Here is a 22,684-nt window from a genome sequence, read left to right as displayed (position 1 = left end):
ATAGGGGAATAAGGATGGAGAATAGTTGGTGTATGGATTTAGAGCGGAATAAGGATGGGGAATAGTTAGGTCAAGGATTTATAAGGGAATAGGGATGGGTAACAGTTACTTTATGGGTTTATAGCGGAAAAGGGATAAGGAATGGAAGGTTTACAGATTAATAGGGGAATAGGCATGGGGAATGGTTGGTTCATGGATTTAAAGTCAAATAGGGATGAGGAAAGGTTGGTTCATGGATTTATAGTGAAATAGGGATGAGGAAAGATTGGTTTATGGATTTATGAGAGTAGGGATGGGGAATGGTTGATTTATAGGGGAATAGGGATGGGGAACAGTTGGTTTATGGATCAGTAGGGGACTACGGGTGGGGAATGGTTGACAGTGATGATCTTTTAAGCTAAAAAGGCTTTTTTGCTGTGCCTTCCTGAAGAAGTGAGTAAATCCTGGTTATTTACACAGCACAAGTTGGGCTCATCCCTAAAAACAGCCAGCCCATGCCCTCTGCTTTCCATCTCCTGCTGGGGGCTCGGAAATTGGAGGCTTGGGGATGCAGTTGGGTCTTTCTGCAGCTCCACGGCAAGAACAGTCCAGAGGAAATGATGGGAGTTTGGAAATGGGATACCCCCACTGCTCTTCTGGATGGGATTGATGGAAACATAGCTTCATCCCTTGGGGGTGAGGTTCAGCTTTCAAAATTCATCTTAAAGCAGCAAATGTGGACAAAAAAGCTAAATAGGTCGTCATTCCCATGGGTTTGGGAACTGGATCTTTGGCAGAGCCATTTCTGACTATTTCAGCCTGAAAACCAAGGCAGAGGCACATCCCAGGGCTCATCCTGAGCAGTGGATTTTATCCTGTATGGAAAGAAAGCTGAAAAGAATGGTGTAAGTGATGGCGTTTGCAGGCAGGAATGCCTTGTAAGTTAAGTGGGAAAAGGTGTTTATAGAACCAAAGAAAACTGCTGAAGATACATTGTAATGGATTTTTTAAATCATTGAAAATTTTCCATTAAAAATCTTGTAGATGGCTGTATTTCTTTCTTCTTTATCAACTTGAGCCACAACACCCCTGTTTCATTGCCTGCAGCTACCAGGCCTGCATTTGGCCATTTCTTAGGGGGTTTTATTACTATCTTATTTTTATTTGCTTGAAAATATTCCCATCCAGGAGCTCTGAGCACGATGGATTAATTGGCTCCACTTTGCAGGAGGATCATTGTCTAAATCTCCACCCACCTTTTGTGTCCCGAAGCTGCTGGGATAACCCAGGATGGAACAAAGTGTTGTTGCCAAAAGAAAGCAGTGTCTGCTCTCCTGCAGCTCTGAGGAGAAGCTTGGCCTGTCCAGCAGCCAGGGAAAAATCTGGGAGTCCTGGAAAGTAAGAGGGATGAGAGGAAAGTCCTTTTCCTGCTGCAGGCATCTGCCCTGAGCTCCCAAACTGAGCTTGTGCTCACCTCGCTCTCGAGATTTGGGTGTTGATTTATGGAGGGGAAACTCTTCTATTTAATGCATTACCCAGAGTCCAGCCTGAAACAATGGGATAGCTGCAATTCCGGAATATCCGGACCACACGGGGCACATCAGAGGAGATTTAGCAATTCCTGGTTTGTGTGTTGTGTTAGGAAGGTTTTCCTGCTGGGGGCTGGAGGTGTCAGGGGGTGGAAGGGCCGCATTAGCATTCGGTGATGGATTTCATTATTTCCAATAATGGCATTTATTATTCCTGTAGTAATCCGGCTGTAATTCCTTATAATGGCTCTGTGTGAGGGGAATCAGCGCTGCAGCTGTTTCCTCTTCCCTGGGAACTGGGAACAGCTTTGCCCTTTGAATCCCTGTCACCTCCATGGTCCATCACTCCATTTCACAGCTGAGTGCCCAGAGAGCTCCGGGTGCTCTGCGCTCTGCAAAAGCCCAACCAACCTGTGCTGGGTTTGTGTTAAACACCACGGGGGATTAGTTCCAGCTGCAGTTTTGCTGAGATAGCCTGACTTCCACTTTAGCAGGGACAGTGATTCACAAATCCTCACACAGAAGCCTCTGACTCACGAATTCGGGATTATGGCTGAGGCAGTTGGAGATGTTGCCATCCCCAGCTGGTTTTTCACCCCTGGTTTGCCATGATTGCCCTTCCTGTGGCAGAGTAACTCTGTGGCGGGATTGTTGCTCCAGCTGCATTCCCAGTTTGGCATCGCAGTCCCTGGAATTACCTAAATCAGGGGGCAGTGAACCCTGACAGTCTGAGCAGCCCAGCTCTGCTGGGGCACAGCAGCTTCCAACACACAGGGACGAGTCACCATGAAATCCTGGAATATCCTGAGCTGGAAGGGACCCTCAGGGATCATCAGTGCAGCCCCTGGCCCTGCACAGACACCCCAACAACCCCAGCCTGGGCATCCCTGAGAGCGCTGTCCAAACGCTCCTGCAGCTCTGGCAGCCTCGGGGCCGGGCCCATTCCCTGGGGAGCCTGGGCAGTGCCCAGCAGCCTCGGGGGGAAGAACCTTTCCCTGAGCTCCATGCCCAGCCCTGACCCAGCTCCAGCCGTTCCCTGGGCTCCTGTCCCTGTCCCAGAGCAGAGCTCAGCCCCTGCCCCTCCGCCTCCCCTCGGGAGGAGCTGCAGCCCCCAGGAGCCTCCCCTCAGTCTCCTCTGCTGCAGCTGAACGAGCCAAGTGCCCTCAGCCGCTCCTCAGACCTTCCCCAGCTCCGTGTCCCTCCTTTGGACACTCTCCAACAGCTTTGGATCCTTATTTCTTTATTACATTGCATTTTTACAAACACTGCAAATGGAGAATCTCATCCCTCAAGTTCATCCCGAATCCTGTGCAGGTGTCCTCAAACACACAAAGTCCTCCTCATTCCAGCCACCACAGCCTTCCCCTCTCCAACAACTGCATTTCCAAGGACCAGCACAGTCCCACAGCCAGGAGTTTGTGCCAGGTCTCAGCTGTTGAGGGAACTCTCCAGAGAGCCCCCAGCAGGTCCCAGTTGCTCTGTGCTCTTACCCCAAGCAGGTCACAGCAACTGGGCTGCCTGAAAGCTCCTGGGAAAGGATCTTGTGCAGCCTGAGTTACTCAATAACCAGAGCAGTTAAAGAGGAAAGGACAGAAGCACCAACAAACTGATCTCTGTTAGGGATCTAAGTTGAGATCATTTCAGGCTGAGAAAAGCCAAGGAGTTGATTTTCCCAGATTTTCCTTTCTTAGCTTGTTTCCTTCTGCTTTTTACCCTCTTTTCATAAAAGAGGTCTCAAACAGTAGTTAAAATCACCAGTCAGTGATTCTTTGTCGTGCTTTTATGGGTTTTACTTTCTGAAATAGTCTGGAAGAAGAGTTTACAGCAGGAGAGGAAGAAAACCAGATTGAAAAGTCAGATTGAAAACTGTTGTGAACATATTAGAGCAAGAAATGGGTGTGGGATAAGTAACTGTCTTCACTCTTCCCTGTGTTTTCAGGTGTGCAAGTGTTTGTGATCTGATAACACAAGATCAGTGCTTAGAAGGATGATCAGGAGCTGAAACACTCATCAAACTCCTAAAGGTTCTGGAATCCTGCACGTTGAAACCATAGCTCTGTAACATCATTTATTCCAAGAAGGAAAGATAAGCCCTTCTGTCATTTAGGTGATTAAAGCAGGATTAAACAACACAGCTGCAAAAACTGCTGCTTCTGCCTGGTTTTCTGCCAGTGGTGGAGCTGAGGCTGCTCCTGCATCCGTGTTCTAGAGGAGCAACAAAGCGCCAGGGAAGGGGAATGGGACAAAAATCCTTTTTGATGTGTAGCAGAGAGCCCTTTGTGCTTTGCTGCATCATGCTGTCAGGGCTCTCCTGGAACGTGGAAATGGATGTTTGTGGCATTTAGCAGCATCAGGGGAATTCATCCCGCTCCGATTTGCTGACGGGGGAAGAACGACAGAGAGAAAAACATGAGCTCCCTTCCAAAGCATGTGCAGTCCATGCATAGCATTGCCCTTTTAGTAGCTCCCCAAAAATGGGAATAAAAAATATTAATTAATTAATTTCTTGAACCAGGCTTTAAAATCAAGAGGATCTGATTGCCTTTTCTTTCTGTTTCCCCTACAGGAAGACTTTGCTTGTTCTTGCAGCTTTGAGAGGTGTCTAGAGATGCAACCAAGCACCAAAACAGGACAGAAGCTGAGGCAGAGATGTCCATCAGGACATGTTTTCAAAGAAATCATTGTCTGTGATGACTTCACCCTGTAATTTAGCTGATTTTAGCCACGGAATAATTTAAATGTTCCTGTTGGTCAGCTCTGCGTGAGACAAAGAACAGCAAAAGCTTGTGAGGCTTTACCAAAACACTGGACAGTGTTATTTCTAAACTTATCAAACCTATATTTTATAAGTCTTATTAAAAAAAGGCTCTTAAATCTACCCCTCTCCTTCCTTGGTGCTTCTGGTTCATCTCCTCACAGGTAACAGTTAAGTACCAGTTGTCTAATATTAAATACTCCCCCACTAATTCACTCTTTAGCGCGTCAGAATCTATTCTGATCTTTGTGGGACAAGTAATTAGAACACCTTTTCTAGCTGGAAAACTCTCCTCATTTTCATCGTCATCCCTGTGAGAATGATTTCATTTGAAGGTCAGGTTTTCTGCAGACCCACTTGTGCCAGGAGACAGCCAAATGAAGCCAGAGTTTTTAGGTGTTTACCAGCACAGGGAAGAATTTATTTTTCCAAGATCTTTGTGAGATACTGAACTAGAAGAAAACAGTCATCGGGCCAACAAAAAAAAGTCTGTACTTCTCACCAAAAAAAACTTTGGATCTCTGTTTTTCCACTTCAAAACAGCTGGCATGGAGAGGGGTTGATTGCAGATGAGGTACCAGATGTTTAAAATGCTCTAAGTTCTCATGCATCTGAATTAGGGGTGGAATCCAACAGCACCTGGGCACCTGGGAAGTGCCGAGTTGTTCTCTTTGAGTTTGCAGGATCAAACTGAGCAGTTTCCACAGAAAAATAATGCCAGGTGGGGAGGTTGAAGTGGGAACAGGAAATCAGCTGGAAAGGGGCTTGGCCAAGAGCAAGAGCCACAAGGAACACTCAGAGGGTGGCACCTTAGGATTTCTGGGAAAGAAGTGTGCTGGGGCACTTGTCGTTGGCCTGTAATTTAAGGTTAATGTTCCACAACACTGATTCCTGTATTGATTTTTTCTTTGGCTGTTGCTGCCAGTTACGAACAAATGGCCCTGAGGAATTCAGAGGTGGTTGCAACACAGTCAAGTGAAAGACGTTCCAACAGCCTCCCTTCCCCTGCCCATTTTCTGTTTCGTTTCTGCTGGGCCAGAGGCAGCTCAGGTCCATCCCCTCTCCTGAGTTACCCAGAGGTGATGGAGCTCTGGTTCTTGCTGAGGAGTCACAGAGGGGAGTTAATTTGGAGAGGGGATGGAGCCCTGTCCCTCCTGTTTGCATGGAGAGGGCGTTGAGGTCCTGAGCAAACGCCTTGCAAACCCCTCCACAATCAACCCCATCGTGATCAGCATTCCAGGCTCCCTGGAATTCCTCCATGAACATTTTCCTTCCCCTCGCTTGCTGGAGCCTTTGTGTGGTGGATTTAGGAGTTTTATTTTTTGCTCCGCTTCCATTTTCCCTCCTGGAATCCACCACCACCCCAGCTTTCCCAGCAGGACAATCCCCTTACCCAGCCCATGCTGGGAAGGGGAACAGGACAGCCTGGCTTGTTTTCCTCCAGTTCCTCCTTGGATCAGGCAGCCTCGGGGATGAGGAAGTGCATGGTGCAGCTCTGCTTTTGTAACCCCTAATTTCGTTTGGAAATGTTATCCAAACAAACAGCTGCCAGCAGGATGAGCGTTAAGACCTGGGCAGAGGCTGCTCTGTCAGAACCGAGCTCAGAGTGAGCTTTGCCTGCTGAAACACTTCACCCAGCAGCTCATTAACATGGAGATAGTCAGAGGAGACTTTCCCCCCCCGATTAGATCCTGCCTGTGATAAGAGCATTAACGAGCATATTTTCCCATAAATAAAATGAGCAGGCCCGGAGGGCAGGGAAGGTTATTTTGCCTGGAATCAATTCTATCCCACGCTCGCCCCTTGGAGAGCTGGGGCTGAGGGAACCATTTCATCCTGAGAACGAGCCCAGAGACCAACAGGCAACGGGGGATATCTTCCTGCTCTCTGTGCTCCACACTGCTTTGCTTTGGGGATAATCCACGTGGATTCTGTCACTGGCCAGAACTCCCTGTGCTCACAGCCGGGGCAGCCCTTGGGTGCTGCAGGAGGGACAGGAAGGTCCAATTTTGGTAAAGCTGCTTTTGCCAGGCTGTTTTTTGAGCTGCAAGGCAGGACAGGAAGGTCCAGCACTGAGAAAGCTGCTTTGGCCAGGTTGTTGATTCGAGCTGCAGGAGGGACAGGAAGGTCCAACTTTGGTAAAGCTGCTTTGGCCAGGTTGTTGATTTGAGCTGCAGGAGGGACAGGAAGGTGCAGCCTGGGGAAAGCTGCTTTGGCCAGGCTGTTTTTTGAGCTGCAGGCGGCCTCGTGCTCTCTGCATCCGTGTCTGAACCAATATTTACTCAGGGCTCTGTGTACTGGGATCGGCAGCAATCCCTGCAGTGAGAGCAGGGCTGGAGCCAGAATCAGCCCAGCTTAGCAGCTTCCCTTGTTTACATCTTTTTTTAAAAATACTCCCGACTTCCAGACTGTGGAGAGGTGGCAGCTTGACAGCTCTGGTGAGCACGAGCCGTCCCTGCAGCAACCTGCCCACCCCAGAGCCTCTGCAGCCAAAAATCCCCTCTGGAAGTGGGTGGGCAGCAGGCCTTGGCACCTCCCCAGGAAGTGACAAACCTGCTCTGGGAGTGACAAACCAAAGTCCACAGACAGCTGGTGCTGTCTAAGGGACTGGCAGCAAACTGCCATCAAAGGAGCCCCCAGGCTGCCACCACACTCAGGAGCGGAGGCTTTAAAGTGAAGGCAGCTCTAGTTCAGTGCCAGAATTTTCCAGTTTTCCCAAAGGGCTTTATTTATGAAGCTGTGCTAGGTACAGATTAACTTCCCCTGCCTCCCATTTGTCATTAACTCTGGGAGAAGCTGAGCTTTGAAGGGTTCACTGCTGGAGGAAAGGGGTGAGCACTGCCGTGTTTCACAGCCACGCTGCCTGACCTGGTGGTTCCAAAGAAACCAGACTTTGGGGAGCTGTTTGTTCCCGTGTGTCCTGCTCTGCGGGTCACACACAGACACCCTGACTGACTCCTCCTTGGGAGGGCAAAACCCCACTTCCAACAGAGCTGAGCACGTGCTCCCAGCTCTCAGTGAGACCAGCAGGTTTCCTGAGGTGCTGGAAGATGAAGAGGTGGCACAAGGAAGGTAAAGGCCCTTGAAATTACTGCTCAGGCTTGGAGCTGTGACCTGCTGAGTTTGATTTCCTGCTCACAGTGACTTTTGCCAGCTACTTCAGGTGATGAGCTGGAAACCTCCTGCCTCAGAGGTGTGTGGAAGACTGGGAGTGGCTGTGATTACTGGAAATAAACTGGATAGGAGCTGAGATTTCGTTCTGAAATCCGTTTTTTGGGGGTATTTTAGCACCTTTCTGATTCCCCTATAAATGTTTGCCTGTTCTTGGGTCAGAGTTTCCCTGTTGGATTGTCCAGTGAGTAAATCCTTTCAGATTTCAGTGGTGCTCTGCCTTCCTGGTGCTCCCTTGGACTTTTGTACTTTCATTTCTTAGCTCACAGTTCCTCATTCCCCTCAACGTTCCCGTGTTTGTTTGGCTTCACACACAGCCACATCCTGGATCCAGGATCACGGACTGGGCACTCTCAGCCCATCTTCAGCCTCGTTGGGCTCATTAGGGAGGAAAATGCCTTCAAGAATCCTTGAAGGAGCAGGATGTGACGGGAAGCGATGGGAGTCAGCAGGTCAGGCCTTAGCAGCTGTCAGAGCAATGTGCACAGGCCCACACCTCTCCAGCTAAACCCAGGCTCGGGCTTAACGTTAAACCTGATCCCTGCAGGGTGGATCCCACAGCATCCCTGGGTACTCCTGAGACAGGGAACACGGAGTCTGTGCTTTGTATATATATATATATACATATATATAATATATATATATATAATATATATATTTTAGCCCTCTGACCCCTTGCAGCCCCTCTGGAGCTGTAATTCCAGCAGGAACTGCCCATGTCCCTGGGGATTGGGAAGCTGAGGCAGGAAGAAGGCAGAGCTGAGGTGGGAGCTGCTCCCGCTCTGCTGCTGCCTCCCTTCCCTGTGGAAAATGGACTGGGGGTAGTTTAGGTCACTTTGAAAAGTCTCCTTTGTAAATAATGTTCCAAAGTAAAATGTTCCTTTTAACCTCAATTATCTGTCCTAATCCTACCTCTACTCCCCTTAATTTTTTTTTTAATTGATGTCTTTGTTGCCTTTAAAAATACGGGAGATTATTCTTTGCCAGTGATAATCATGTTTAATTCTCTTTTCTGTCATATTGGGCCTATTTTCCCATGGTTTCCTCACCGTTGGGCATTGTCAGGTTTGTGTTCTGCAATTTTAAGATTGGAACTGTGATCAGGAATATTCCTGCTGGGGGCAGCTGGATGTTTTTCCCTATGTTATGGAGGTGGCTGCAAGATATCAGGTTATAGAAAACTGGATTTATTTTATCATTCTCAGGGTGATGGTGACAGACAGGAGCCACCCCTGCCATTGTCACACGATACAATGGCACCGAGCTCTGGTTATCTGTATCACTGCTCTCAGTGTCCCTGGGACTTAGAAAACTCTGAATTTTAACAACAAGCCTTTCCTGAGGCTTCCATGCAAAGCAATGCAAATAAAGTTAATTAATATAATTAAGCCTTTATCATTCTGCTCCTGCGACACCAAGGCTGGGACCAAGGCTGCTTCAGGAATGGTGTTTTCCAGGTCACTGTGGGGTGTGGAGGGTCCTTGCTGGCAGCCAGCAGCAATTCTGAGTCCAGCTTTGGGCAGAAGGGGTCAGAGAAGCCCATTTTGTGTCCCAGGTGTTGCCACTGCAGGAGGACAAATACCCCAGGATCCTGCCCTAAAAAAGGAAGGAATCCTTCAGGAATCCTCCCTGTCAAACCTGTTCAGAAAACCCTTCAGTGAGAGGGAGGCCAACATTTCCCTACACAATCCCTTCCAATGCTTTGCTGTGTTTACTGGTACAAACTATTTGGGATTTTCCCCTTAAATTCACAGCTGCTGCTCATCCCTCACTTCCCACAGGCAGGAACTGTTTCTCTCCAGTCTGCCCTCACTGGATTCAGCCAGGACACATCCAGACTCTTTTCTTTCATCCAAAATACTTCTTGCAGCCGTTCCAGTGAGGCCTTTTTTCCATGACTTTTTTTTTCCCCGACCTCCAGGTATAACAGCTCTGACGCATTGGGAGGAAACTCTGGGATTTGGGAAAACAAGCTGTCCTTCATTTTCCTTGGAAATTAGCTTTTGTTGCAGCTCTCCTAGGTCCCTGCTCGTCAGAATGCTTTGAAAAACTCCCATTCTTAAGGCATTCCCAATCCTTGGATTGACTTTTCATCTGGGATGGTTTCAAGAGCTCTTGGTGCAGCTTTATGGGGACATTGAGCACTGAGGCTTCTCCACCTGCGAGGTTTGGAGAGCTGGATATGGAATGTGTTTGCTGTTGGAGGGATGGGGCTGGAAGGGAGCTTCAGAGCCCAACCCTGCTGTCCACGTGTGGTCCAAGGATCCATAAAGGCACAGAGCTCCCCCCTCAGCCCCCAGAGTGTCCCCTCCACAAGCTGGAAGCTCTACAAGTTACAAAGCTCCTTTTTAATCCCAGTTATATTTATTTTAGCCAATTTTTTCCCCGGCTGGTCTCATGCCAGCATTGTCTTTATGCTTAAATTGGCATCTTGGCTCTCTCTGGCTGCCTTTGTGTGTAGCAATCCAAGCCCTTTGTTTTGGTAGGCAAAGCAAACTGAGACTTTCCTCTGTAAATCTTCCTTTCTCCTTTCCCTGCTTCTTGTCAAGGAAGCCTCTCGGCCATCCAGAATCATCCAGCATCTCTCCATGGCCACCTAAGTGCCATCACCTCTTAGGAGAAACCCAAGTGCTTCTAAATTCACTTGCTGGATGTTGGCAAAGGAGCTCAAAAAGCACAAACACCCAAGCAGAACAAGGAGGGAAGAGTTTGGCACATCTACACCGTAGGGTTATGATTTGGCAAGGATTATAGGATCATGGAATCATGGAATGGTTTGGGTTGGGAGGAACCTTAAAGCCCATCCAGTGCCACCCCTGCCATGGCAGGGACACCTCCCACTGTCCCAGGCTGCTCCAAGCCCCAATGTCCAGCCTGGCCTTGGGCACTGCCAGGGATCCAGGGGCAGCCCCAGCTGCTCTGGGCACCCTGGGCCAGGGCCTGCCCACCCTTCCAGGGAACAATTCCTGCCCAATATCCCGTCTAAATGTTGTTGTTGGATCCTCACAGTGGATCCTGTGATCCGTGTGGGTCTCTGCTTTGATGTTCTGCTGAAAGCTGCCTCCAGTGGTCTGGCAAAGGGATCCAAACCAGCCCTGGCTGAGCCCCTGGCTCGGGAGGATGGAGGTAGAAGGAGTTTGGCAAAACCTCACTCTGCACCACAAAAATGCTGCTTAGATCTCCCCGCAGGAGTCTGGGTCTGCTTAGCTCGTGTGTGCTGATCTTTGATAAGGAACTAAGAATTGTCTGGAGGTTTTTTGTGGAAACTGGGTACTTTTCATCTTTCTTCACAGCCAGAGCTAAGGGTCCCCTTGACAAGGTTCCCCCGAGACCAGAGGTGTTGTCCCTTCAGCCCTGAGTGCTCCCAGGGGGGGTTAACAGGCACACCCCAGGGAAGAGGAGCCAAAAGGGGCTCAGAAATGGTGCCATGATTTGATGTGCAAGAGCAGCAAAGCTGCCAGACAAACCTGTGCCTCCTGCTGCGCTGCAGGCCCCAGAGATGGTCATGTCAATGTTCTTCTCGTTTCAGAAGTCTGGAGCTCTTACCTGGGGCAAGCCTGGGCTACAAAAGTTGATCTTTTCACAGGTTTGACACATGGGGAGGGGATTTCTGAGGGCCCAGACCTCGTCCCCTCCCTCCTGAGGGGGCTGAGGGTGATGCTCGGAGCCAGAGAGGAAGTTCCTCCCTTTGAAGAGAGACTCTTGACAAGGGCTGGAGGGACAGGAGCCAGGGAATGGCTTCCCAGTGCCAGAAGGCAGCGATGGATGGGATCTTGGGCAGGAATTGTTCCCTGGCAGGGTGGGCAGGCCCTGGCACAGGGTGCCCAGAGCAGCTGGGGCTGCCCCTGGATCCCTGGCAGTGCCCAAGGCCAGGCTGGACATTGGGGCTTGGAGCAGCCTGGGACAGTGGGAGGTGTCCCGGCCCATGGCAGGGGTGGCACTGGAGGGGCTTTAAGGTCCCTCCAACCCAAACCTTTCCTTGATTCTTTGAAGGAAGTCGGGATGGGAAGGGAATCAGGGACCAAGAGGAAAAAGGATCATGGCAAGGCTTTGCTTGACTTGGACTTCACCCCACTGTGCTTCAGGACTTGGACCCTACTCCTCGGTCCTGCCCCCACCCCACCATTGCCCAGCCCCTTTGGGCTGTCGGGGGATGGTGCCCAGGGTGCCCAGGGCCCCGTGCTCCCCCCTAAAGCCTCTCCCCACAAACGTGGTGCCAGGATCCATCCTCAGCATGAGCACAGCCTGTCCCCAGGGAGCAACCCCTGGGTGGGGCAGGTGGTCTCCCGTGTCCGTGGGGTGCTTGGAGACCCTGTGTGAGTGGAGGGGCTGGATCCCAGGGGAAATCGGGCACATTGCTGTGAAGCCACAGTGGCCTCCTTCCTCCCCCAGCATCTCTCTGCATGAAACACGATGGTGCCCCTAAACCCCAAACCCTAAACCCACGGGTGCACGCTCTCTGTGCCAAAGCCGCCCCGGCCCCTCTCCCCTCCCCAAGCCCCGTCCCTGGGCAGGGTGAGGCTGTGCCCGGGCTGGGTGAGGCTGACTCAGAGCCGGGCTCAGCCATCCCCTGCCCAGGGAGCGGAGCTGGAGCATCTCCCCCGCTCCTCCCGTCCCCCGCACCTCGGCACCGGCGGCTGGAGCAAGACACGACCGGTCCCTGCTTGTGCATCGCCTTTGTGTGCCGGGGATGAGCACGCACTGCTGCAGGGAAGCGTTTTAACCAGAAAAACCATGCGGGGCTCGATTGTTCCCTGCATCCGTGGAAAATTACTCCGGTTCGCTCTCCCCTTTGCTCGAGCAGCTCCAAAACATGCGGGGAGGGGAAGGGGGGGGAGGAGGAGGAGAAGGAGGAGGAGGGAGGTGTCTGCGCCTTTGGGGTCGGAGCTGCCGCTTTTTTCTCTCTCTGCCTCGAAATGATTTATTCGGAAAGGCTCCTGCCTTGGTGTCACTGGGGCAAGCACAGCGATCAGAACGCGTTTTGGGTAAAGGTCGCTGGGAAAAGAATGGGAAGAAATGAATCCCTTCCATCCCAGCGATGCGGTTCCATCCCCCATCCTTCCCTCCCTCCCTCCCCTGCCCATCTGGCCCGAGGAAAAGCAGATGGGAGAGGTGGCCGTGGCGGAGTGTGCTGGTCCCGCTCCCCGCGGGGGCTGAGCTCCATCCCTGAGCTCCTCTGGAGCATCGGGGGCACTTCCCTGGGCAAGAATGGACAGGGACAGGGCCACACTCCGGTTCTCAGTCACCACCCTTCAAACCCCCCCCTTCCCATGACTCCTGTCCTCCAAGGCTGCCTGCGCTGCCTCTTCCCCAGGGATTTGCTTTGCTGGGCTGCTCCGTTTTCCTTTCATTGCCTTTTTCAGACCCTGCCTTTTTAACCCGAATTTTTGGCTCGTTTGCTCGCCCACGTCCTCGATTCTTTTCCTTCCTTTTACATTCCCTCCTCCCTCTGTTTCCGGTGCTGCCCAGCTTTTCTCTTTCCCTCCTGCTCTCACTCTCGTTGTGTTTTCTTGGTGGTCCTGCCAACAACCTTCTGGGATATAAGAAAAGGAAAATCTCAGGGCTACGCAGCTGAGAAGCTTCCCTTAGGAACTGAGGCTGGCCTTTTCTTAAATTCTTTTTTAAACCACGCCTTCCCTCACCACTCTGCATTCCCAGCTGATCCCTGGTGCTGTGGGACACACTCCGGCCCCAATTCACTGCAGGGATGGAGGTGGGAAAGCTCAGGGCAGAAACATTCCCAGGAGCTGGCTCTGTGCTGAGCCTGGATTTGTCCCTAAAAACCAGGGAAAATCAGATGTTGAAGGTTGACTGAGGAGTTGCTGCCACAGCCAGGCACTTCCAAAGGAGGAAAGCAGAAGCTTGGCTGGAGTGTTGTGAAAGGGATGAAGCTAAAGGAATGGGAGTTACAGGCTGGGTGGATCAAGGATGATTCCTGGTTGTGGGAATGTGAACAGTGAATTGAGGATGATTTGTGGTTGTAGGAATGTGGCAAGCAGTGGATCAAGAATGATCCCTGCTTGTGGGAACGCAAACAGTGGATCAAGAATGATCCCTGGTTGTGGGAATGTGAAAGTGGATCACGCGCAGCCATTCCTGGCTCCTGCAACGCTTTTTGCACCTGAGGGACTTGGGTTGGGCTTTTTTCCTTGTATTTTTGCCTTTCTGATTTGTTTTCTTCTCTTTTGAAACCCCTCTTTGTCCCTGGTGTCTCTGAGATTCGGTGAGAGCCTCTTCCCAAAGGGATGGAACATCGCAGGTCCTCAGCTGGGGCTGCCTGTGGGATGCTCCAGGGATGTGACAGGAACCACCTGACTGCCATGGCATTCACTCAAATTCAGCTTTGTTGCAAAATCCTGACTCCTACAGTGACCAAAGGAAGGAGAAATTGTAGAATCATGGAATGTGCTGAGCTGGGAGAGACCCACAAGGATCATCCAAGGAGCTGAAGGCCTCTCCTTGTACAATCAGGGAGCTGCTCCTGACATTCCTCTCCACTTGTTCACCTTTTTTTCCTAAAACCTTGAGCTTTGAGCTTTCTCTGCAGTGCCCAGGCCTGGACAGGCCAGCAGGGAGTGGTGTTTAAAGTTCTTTAAAGCATTTGTGAGACTGCTGCTGAGCTGGAGGAGCTCTGCAGTGACCTCCTCTCCCTCCTGGCCTTTGAATTCCTCACTTCCCTCTTCCCCCTGTTAGTGGGGAGCTGCTCTATTTAGTGAATTCCTCATCAAAGGCATCTCCAGCAGCAGGTTTCTGTGGCTCTTGGGGTCCCAATTCCCTGGTTTGCTCTGGAATGGTGGCGTGGGGAGGCAGGGACGGAGCCAGGCTCAGCTGAGCTCTCTCCAAGCCAGTCTCTCTTCCCAGCAGTCGCTCACTGCAGCCTCCCTGCTCCCTTCCCCACAAACCCAGCAGCCTCTCCCTCCTCACTTTTGGAAATTCTTCCACTCAGGAATCAAGAATCATGAACTGAGCTCATGGGACCAGTTAGTTCTGGGATTGAGGCAATCCCACAGCATTTTTTCCATGTGAATAACACCGAGAATCCCTTTCTGGGCACGCGTTGCATCCCGCCATGGGCACTGTTACACTCAGAGGGATGAACAGGGCAGGGAAACCTCAGGAAAACTGGAGAAAGGTTCCCCTGGCAGTGAGTGGGGTGGAACTGTGTAAATCCAGAGTCATTCCATCAGTTCCACCAGAGTCAGAGAGCGTCCATGTCCCCGACATCGCGACCTTGACGCTTTTCCGTGTGGGATTCCAGCCTGAAGGACACAGGTCATCTAAGCAATAGGGAATTTCATGGCAGAGACCTTCCTGCCAAGAGGCAGAACTCAGGGTAGGAGCAAAAAGAGCAGCTGGAGGTTGGATCTAGGTTGGATCCTCCCATCCTGCACCCAGGAGTTTATTCCCTGTTTTCTTGCTGCAGCTCCACCTTTGCCTCACTCAGTTTGTAAATCCCCCTCCCTCTGCACATCCTTGTATCCCAAATTGGCAGAAGACCTCGACTTTCCCACTTATGCCATTTCCTGGCTTGCTGATGTCCCATAAATTAAGTCAGTGATGAGCTTGGCGTGGGATCGGGGAGATTTTCACAGCGGGATCAGTTTCTCCCCTTTAATTAAACATTACAGGCTCCTCATGAATCCTTCCCCTGTGAAACTTTTATGGAAAGCCTTAACAGAGTCATTTATGGGGAATCTGTTTTGATGTGCTGATCTGGGCCCCAGTTCTAACCCTGCACACAATTCCAGAGCTCCTGTAAATCATCTGCCTTTGCTGGATTTGCCCTGGAACTGGGAGCCAGGGAGTGAGGCTGGGCCGGACAGGAGTGACCAACTCACCCAGCTTTGGGCTCTTGAGTCTGAATTTGGGCTTTTGAGTTTGAATTTGGGCTCCGGAGTCTGATTTCACAGATCCTTCGTCCAGGTGGGTTTTAAACCCTTTCCCAAAGTATGAGACACTTGGCTCCAGCCACATCCCACAGCAGTGAGATCCATGAGTCCCTCACAGGTCTGTGGGCACTGAACTCTCTGGGACAGGGACAGGAGCCCAGGGAACGGCTGGAGCTGGGTCAGGGCTGGGCATGGATCTCAGGGAAAGGTTCTTCCCCCCGAGGCTGCTGGGCACTGCCCAGGCTCCCCAGGGAATGGGCCCGGCCCCGAGGCTGCCAGAGCTGCAGGAGCGTTTGGACAGCGCTCTCAGGGATGCCCAGGCTGGGGTTGTTGGGGTGTCTGTGCAGGGCCAGGGCTTGGATCAATGATCCCTTCCAGCTCAGGATATTCCAGGATTCTCTGAAGAGACCTTTGCTGGATTTCAACCTGTGGCTTTCCAGTTACACCTGGACCCCAATTTTTATGCTTTGTGAAGTAGAAGGAAGCTGCTCCTTCCCCAGAGCTCCCTGGGGTTGTTGTTTCTCTTCCAAGCTGACATTTCCCTCTCCTCAGCCTTTCCTCCTGAGAAAGCTTTGCCATGTGCACCATGTGCTCCCAGGTCCATCCCTTTTTCCTGCTTTTCTGTCCCTTTCCGAGGTTATCAGAGCTGCTGGCAGAGCTCTGGGGGCACAGGGGATTCCTGCAAACACAGCATGATTTTTCCAAGCATCATCCGTGCACCACAGCAATTCCCTAGCAAAGCTTTCTGCTGCCTTAAGCCCGGAGCTGACATTTGCACAGCGACATCCTCTGAGGCCTCTGAGCAGCTTTTACTGCTTTACAGCCCAGTTCTGCAGAAAAGTCATCATTTTTTAAAGAACCGAAGTGTTCTTGGTTATAAATCGTGCTGTGACCTCACCCCTCCTTCTGATAGCTGTAGAAACACCAACCAGCAGCAGGTAAACTGGGAGGAAGGATAAACATCCCTGGGATGGGTGATTTTCCCATAGCAGTGGAAGAGGGAGATGCAGGGCCTGTGCCACACTGGCAGCGAGGCTGTCCCTGCACCTACCTCGTCCCACCCAGGGTCATGGGAATGGGGGACAAAAATGGGAAAGGAACTCCTCCAGCTCCCCTGGGCACAGCACAAGTTGTCCCACGTGATGGTGTTTTGAGCAACCCCAAATTTCACCTCCTTGTCCTGCTGCTGCCTTGTCCCAGCCACAAGGTCCAGGGACAAATCCCGCATTGCTGGGCCAAGGTGGTCCCAGGCAGCTCCCAACAGGCACAAGATGCCCTCTGAGGGGTGCCCAAAAGTTGGTTTTTGATAAAACCCCAAATGTTAACACATGTAAAAGGTGTGCTCTGCAGAGCCAGCCCCGTGTCCAATCCCACCACCAGTGTCAGATCCTTCCCAGCCCTTTTCCACATCCAGCTTTTCCGCCTGTTATTCCCACTGCTCTGCCGACTTCATCCTATTTATAGAGCGCCTTTCGCTGGAGTCTCCAGGCTTTTAACCTTTATTCTTGGAATATTCTTCACTTCTTGGACCTGGCACAGAGAAATTACACACCCAGGCTCCTCCCCAGCCTGAGTTTAAAAGGAATTCCCACAGGGCAGCTCAGGGTGTCGAGCTCCCCGCGGGCAAAATCCCGGCTCTTCCTTGTGTCACGGCCTGTCCCGGCGTGTCCCGGGTTCCCAGCCTGGCTCTGCTGCTCATTCACCTGCAGAGAGGCTTTGATGCTTCTCTGGTGAGATCATTCACCTCCCAGTGCAGGAGCAAAACACTCCCAGTGGGATTCTGGCGCCGCTTTCTCTGGGTTTCTTCCTCATTCTCTAGGCTTCTTCCTCATTCTCCAGGTGTCTTCCTCATTCTCTTCTCATCACCACAGTGTCTGTCTGGGAGTGTTCCAAAAACGCCTGGATGTGACACTTGGGGACATGGCTTAGTGGTGACCATGGTGGTGGGTTGATGGTTGGACTTGATCTTCAAAACTTTTTCCCACCTTAATGGTTCCGTGGTTCTCTGGTCGCTGTAGGACAGAAGATCCCAGTGGTGCAGACCCCAGCAATCTGGGGGGGTTTTGTGCCCCAGCTGGGGATGGTTTCTGTGAGTGTGAAAAGGGGGAATTGCCCCTTCCCCCCTAGAATTCCTACAGCACCTTCCTGGCCTTGTGGAGGGTGGGAATAAGCAGCAGGTTGTTGGAGATGGGTGTCCCTCTCTGGCTTAGGTGCTGTGTGGGATCTACCACCACAAGGGGCTGGTGGGGATGGAGAGGTCTCGTGTCTCACTTCTCTGCAGGGCAGATGTGGTGGGAGGGGAGGTGTCTTCTCCTCTCCTCACTTTGGCTGTTGAAATCCTTGGATACCTAGAGCAGGAAACCACCTGCAGCCCTGCAGGGACCCAAGGCTGGCTTAGGGACCGTGAGCTGCAGGACCTGGCTCCTCCCTGAGCCTGGCAGATGTGGTGTTTGGATATGGGGGATGCTGGTGCCCGAGACTCCTGCAGTGTTTCCTGTGGGGAAAAAAAACCCCTCGTGGTTTTCAGTGGCGCATTTGGGGCCTGGCTCGGGACTCAGGGAGGGAATTCTTTCAGGCTGTGGTGGATATTTCAGTGGAACAGTCAAAACAGCAAAAGGGCTCAGCTGACATTGGTTTGGTCCCCCCAGCTGAGGCAGGCTGGGCACAGGTGGGGAGAGGAGGAGGGAATGGGGGAAATTTGGGGAGTGGTGCTCAAACACTGCTCTTGGAGCTGTGTTGGAAACTTAATGTCCCTTAATGTCCTTAAAGAGCTTCACTGGAGCCCAGAGACACTGCTCAAGGGCAGCTGAGCCAAACTGGGGCTGGGAGAGGACACAGAGCTCCTGCCACGGCCCTGCAAAACCCCCTCCAGCTGCTCTGCCTCCCTTTCCTTCCCAGGATCGAGCCAACAGCTGGATCCAGGTCCTTGCTCCTCTCACTGGGATCTACAGAGTCATGGAATCTTCATTGGTCACTTCAGGAGTCCCAAGACAAGAGATCATGGGAAGCAAAATGGTTTGGGCTGGAAGGGACTTTAAATCCCATCCTGTTCCACCCCTGCCATGGGCAGGGACACCTCCCACTGTCCCAGGCTGCTCCAAGCCCCAATGTCCAGCCTGGCCTTGGGCACTGCCAGGGATCCAGGGGCAGCCCCAGCTGCTCTGGGCACCCTGTGCCAGGGCCTGCCCACCCTCCCAGGGAACAATTCCTTCCCCAGATCCCATCCAGCCCTGCCCTCTGGCACTGGGAAGCCATTCCCTGGCTCCTGTCCCTCCATGCCTTGTCCCCAGTCCCTCTGCAGCTCTCCTGGAGCCCCTTTAGGCCCTGCAAGGGGCTCGGAGCTCTCCCTGGAGCCTTCTTTCCTCCAGGTGAGCACCCCCAGCTCTCCCAGCCTGGTTCCCCAGGGATGTGAGGGTACTCTCAGGGACAGATCCTGGCTGGCAGGGACACTGGGTACCTTTCTGCTGGAAGAAGCCTGGGCAGCAGCTCCTCTCCTGCTCTTCTGCTCACTCCTCCACCCGTGTTGATTCCATCAACACTTTCAGGATTGTTACCACCAGAGCCTGCAGGCTCCTGCCTCAGCTCCTGGGCACACTGCCCTTGCCCTGCATGTCTCTGCACCTTCCTGCCCCATCCTGGGGCACATTTCATTCCTTTGTGCCTTTTTGCCAGCAAATACCAGACTGGTGTCGTAGCTGATCATGGGAACCACTTCAGTCTGTGGTGAACTCTGTGATTGAAGGCGTGATCACAGCCCTGCCCAAAATACAGCACAGGCGGCTGAGAGCGGAGTGGGAATGAGGGTGTTTGGTCAGGAGGGAGAAGAGAAGGCTCAGAACTCACATCACCATGTGGGTTGGTGAGAAAACCAGGGCAGAGCTCCAGGCTGGATGATTCCTGAACTCAGGAGCCACCTGGGTGGATCCCTTGTCCAAATCTCTTGGATCACCTTCCCCCAGCCAGCTGGGCAGAGCCACTCAAGGTTCACTCCTGAATCCTCTTCTCTGGCAGTCAGTGAAAGATTCCACCTAACTTTGTATTGATCACAACAAGTTGGTGGATGCAGCCTGGCTTTTCCAGGACGTTTGCTTTCTCCTGGTGCTGGCAGGGAGCTGTGGAGGAGGAGCAGTCCTAAAGCTGGGCCTTTTTGATGCCTGTGAGCTCTGTGATTTCCTTCTAAATCTCCTGTAACCCCATGGAGAGCTGGGGGTGCTCACCTGGAGAAGAAAAGGCTCTGGGGAGTCCTCAAAGCCCCTTGCAGGGCCTAAAGGGGCTCCAGGAAAGCTGCAGAGGGACTGGGGACAAGGGCTGGAGGGCCAGGACCCAGGGAATGGCTTCCCAGTGCCAGAGGGCAGGGCTGGATGGGAGATTGGGAAGGAATTCCTGGCTGTGAGGGTGGAGAGGGGCTGGGATGGAATTCCCAGAGCAGCTGGGGCTGCCCCTGGATCCCTGGCAGTGCCCAAGGCCAGGTTGGACAGGGCTTGGAGCAGCCTGGGATAGTGGAAGGTGTCCCTGCCATGGCAGGGGTGGCACTGGATGGGCTTTGGGGTCCCTTCTCACCCAAACTCTGAGTCCCTGACTCAGCAGAGCAGCCTCGGATGGATCCAGCACCAATCCAGTGTTTGGGATTGAGCACAGCCCTGGCAGCTGGGGGTGTTCAGGGTGACCAGGGACATCAGCCACAGCCACATCCCTGCTCCCAGTGCCCCACAGATGGGCCCTGCCCAGCTCTCCCAAAGCTTTGTGTTTGTGCTCCAGGCTGGAGGGGAGATTTCATGGCTTGGCTGCTGCTGCAGCCCAAACCACGCTGACTCCAGTGTGCTGGAGCTGGGTCCTGGCTTCCAGGGCCAGGCTGATGGCAATCCAGGATCCAGGGTTATGGCAAGGAGGGATGAACCTCTGTCCATCTCTCCCTTCCCCTCCAGTCTCACCCCGGCTTTCCTGCAGGTTGGTGATGCCTTGGGGAGGCTCAAGCTTTATTTTAAACACAAATCTTGTTGTTTGAGCAAGACACGTCTTAGGAACAGATGTCCTGCACAGGGACATATTGGGAAAGAACTGGAAAACATTTGAGATCTTGCGCTTTGACGTCTCCTCGTTGCACTGGACAAAGCCTGGTCTGCAGGGTGGGTCAGGGCTGGTGAGCAAAAACGGGAGAAAACTGATTCATTAAGAAGTGGCTTTGGAAAGGGAGTTTCCTGCTGCTTGGAGTCCTTGCTGGTTTGGTTCTTGCTTGTTCCTATTACACAATATGTTGCATTTGGCATTGCTCTATGAAAGGAGGGAGAGGGAAAGCTGGAGTAGAAGGGGCTTCACTCAAAAACCTCATCCCCAGGTCCCAGCCCTTCCTGTCCTGCTATAACTCACAGCAGTTTGGAGCTACAGCTTTGGAGAAGGAAAGTCATCATCAAAGTTTCCAGACCTCGGAGCTGACAAAAGCCCTCCATGAGGACCCCAGCAAGTGCCTTAGAGGGACAAAGAGCACCAGAGCACAGTCCTGGTCTTGGCATGGGGACAAGGAAGGAACCCAAACCCCTTCAGCCTTCCCGGATTGTCCCAAAGGAGCTGAGAAATCCATGGTGTGAGGCAGAGAAGGGAGAGCAGCCAGGCCTGGCAGGGTGAAACCTCTGCCCTTGGTTTCTGGAGTCTGCTAAATTTTAATTGGGGAATTTCTGGTCTGATAACAGGGAGAGAAATGGGGAACAGGGAGGGAAGCACGGAGAGACTAGGAAACCCCAGCCGAGGTCTGGGGGTGGATAGGAAGTTCCTGCTATTTTTGCTGTCCCTGCAGGACTTTCTGCTGTACTTCATGGTGGATTTTGTACTTTTATGACCCTTTTAAGACCTGAAGCCTGCCTGGAACATCTCCTCCCTCCCCATGTCCCACAGACCAGCAGCCCCTGGTGCAGCTGCCAAGTCTGGGAGCATCCCCATGGCGCAGGGATGTTTCTCTGGACATGGATTCGTTGCTTCTGTCCTGTGGGGCCAACCTGGAGCCCTGGGAAAGGTGTTAAATCCACCAGGACCTGCTCTCCAGTGGATGCCATCATCCCAAAGAGGCCGGGGGCTTTTTGGGAGGAGCTGAGGAACAGCTCCTCCTTCCCACAGAGGCAGAGCCCTCTCATTCCCAGTGCCCTGGGTTGTTTGCAGGTGCCTGTTCAGAGCAGAGGGAAGCAGCTCCTTCATTGGGAAGGATTTGGGAAGGGAGGAACAGGTTGGGATCTGCAGCCCCCAGTGCCAGAACGTCTCTGGGTAAATGCACCAACGCTCCATCCATCAGGAAAGCCAAAAAAGGGGAAGATTTGTCATCTTGGGGTGTTAAATATTCCCAGGCTGTTCCACCCAAAGCTTCACTTACCCTAAATCTCCTTTTGCCTCGGTTTCCCCTGGCATGGCTGTTTCAGACTGAGGGTGCCACAGCCCCCAGCCCTTGGTGGGACAAACATTGTGGCCGCTTTTCCATCCCAAATGGCGCTTCCAAGGAGAATTCCTTTGGAATGCCATGTCCAAACGGAGTCACGTTCTCCTGGGAGTGACAAACAGCTGTGAATCTTCAAAGAGAGCAGTGATCAGCCCTGAGTGGTGCTGGGCTGGGAGGAAAGGGGTCGTGGAACAGTTATGGAAAGGACTAAAAGTAGGATTTAACAGGACCTGGATCTTCGTTCCCCGCTGACCTGAATGAGCTCCTTCTGCCAGGGAAAAGGAGCGAAAACCTCTGAGATTTGTGAATTGGAGTTTTTAGGGCACACGTGGATCCGTGGGTGGGCAGAGTGGCTTTAACGTGGAGCTGCTCCGGATGCCTGTGGATCATTTCAGGGGGTGATGGGATGAGCCCATGGAAGGCTCTCCCTCCACTGTCACTGCCGTGTTCTGTCCTGGCTGGTGGCTTGGGGGTGTCCATCCCCCCTGTGTGGTCCCAGTGACGTCCACGAGTTGCAGGAGATCCTGGAGCCATCCCCAGGGCAGGATCCTGTGCTGTGCTCAGGCTCAGACACAGATGTCACAGCAGAATGTCACAGCAGGATGTCACAGCACGATGTCCCTCTCTGTTGCCTCTCCTGCTCTTCACAGAGCTCTGCCAAGCTCATTTCATCCAACAGCACATCCACAGCTCCTGACCAGTGACAAAGGTGCTCCATGTGTGTTTTGTGTGCCTGCCAGCCTGATCTTGTCACCGTGCTGGGGTGGCCCAAGCTCCAGCCAGTCCTGGGACTGAGGTCACTGGACCACAGTAACCTGCAGGGACCAGGACCTTGGCACAGGACCTTGTCTGCTCCTTGTCCTGTCAGCTCTGCCAAACCTGTCCCCAGCACGATTCCTCCATCACTGGGAGTGATTGTGAGACAGCCCCGACCCTGAAG

The 22,684-nt window shown here is 52.4% G+C and overlaps 1 protein-coding gene across 1 annotated transcript in view; it reads left to right on the top strand.

The window, feature by feature from the left end:
* The window catches only part of LOC116435993 (glutamic acid-rich protein-like), a 35,057-nt gene that overhangs the window by 438 nt on the left and 11,935 nt on the right, over positions 1-22,684 (top strand). The gene's annotated exons all lie outside the window — the stretch shown is intronic.

The sequence above is a fragment of the Corvus moneduloides genome, chromosome 28 (assembly GCF_009650955.1).
Source record: "Corvus moneduloides isolate bCorMon1 chromosome 28, bCorMon1.pri, whole genome shotgun sequence".
Lineage (NCBI taxonomy): Eukaryota > Metazoa > Chordata > Aves > Passeriformes > Corvidae > Corvus > Corvus moneduloides.
The sequence above is the reverse complement of the archived record's forward strand: the minus strand, read 5'-3'. Positions and strand labels throughout refer to the sequence as shown.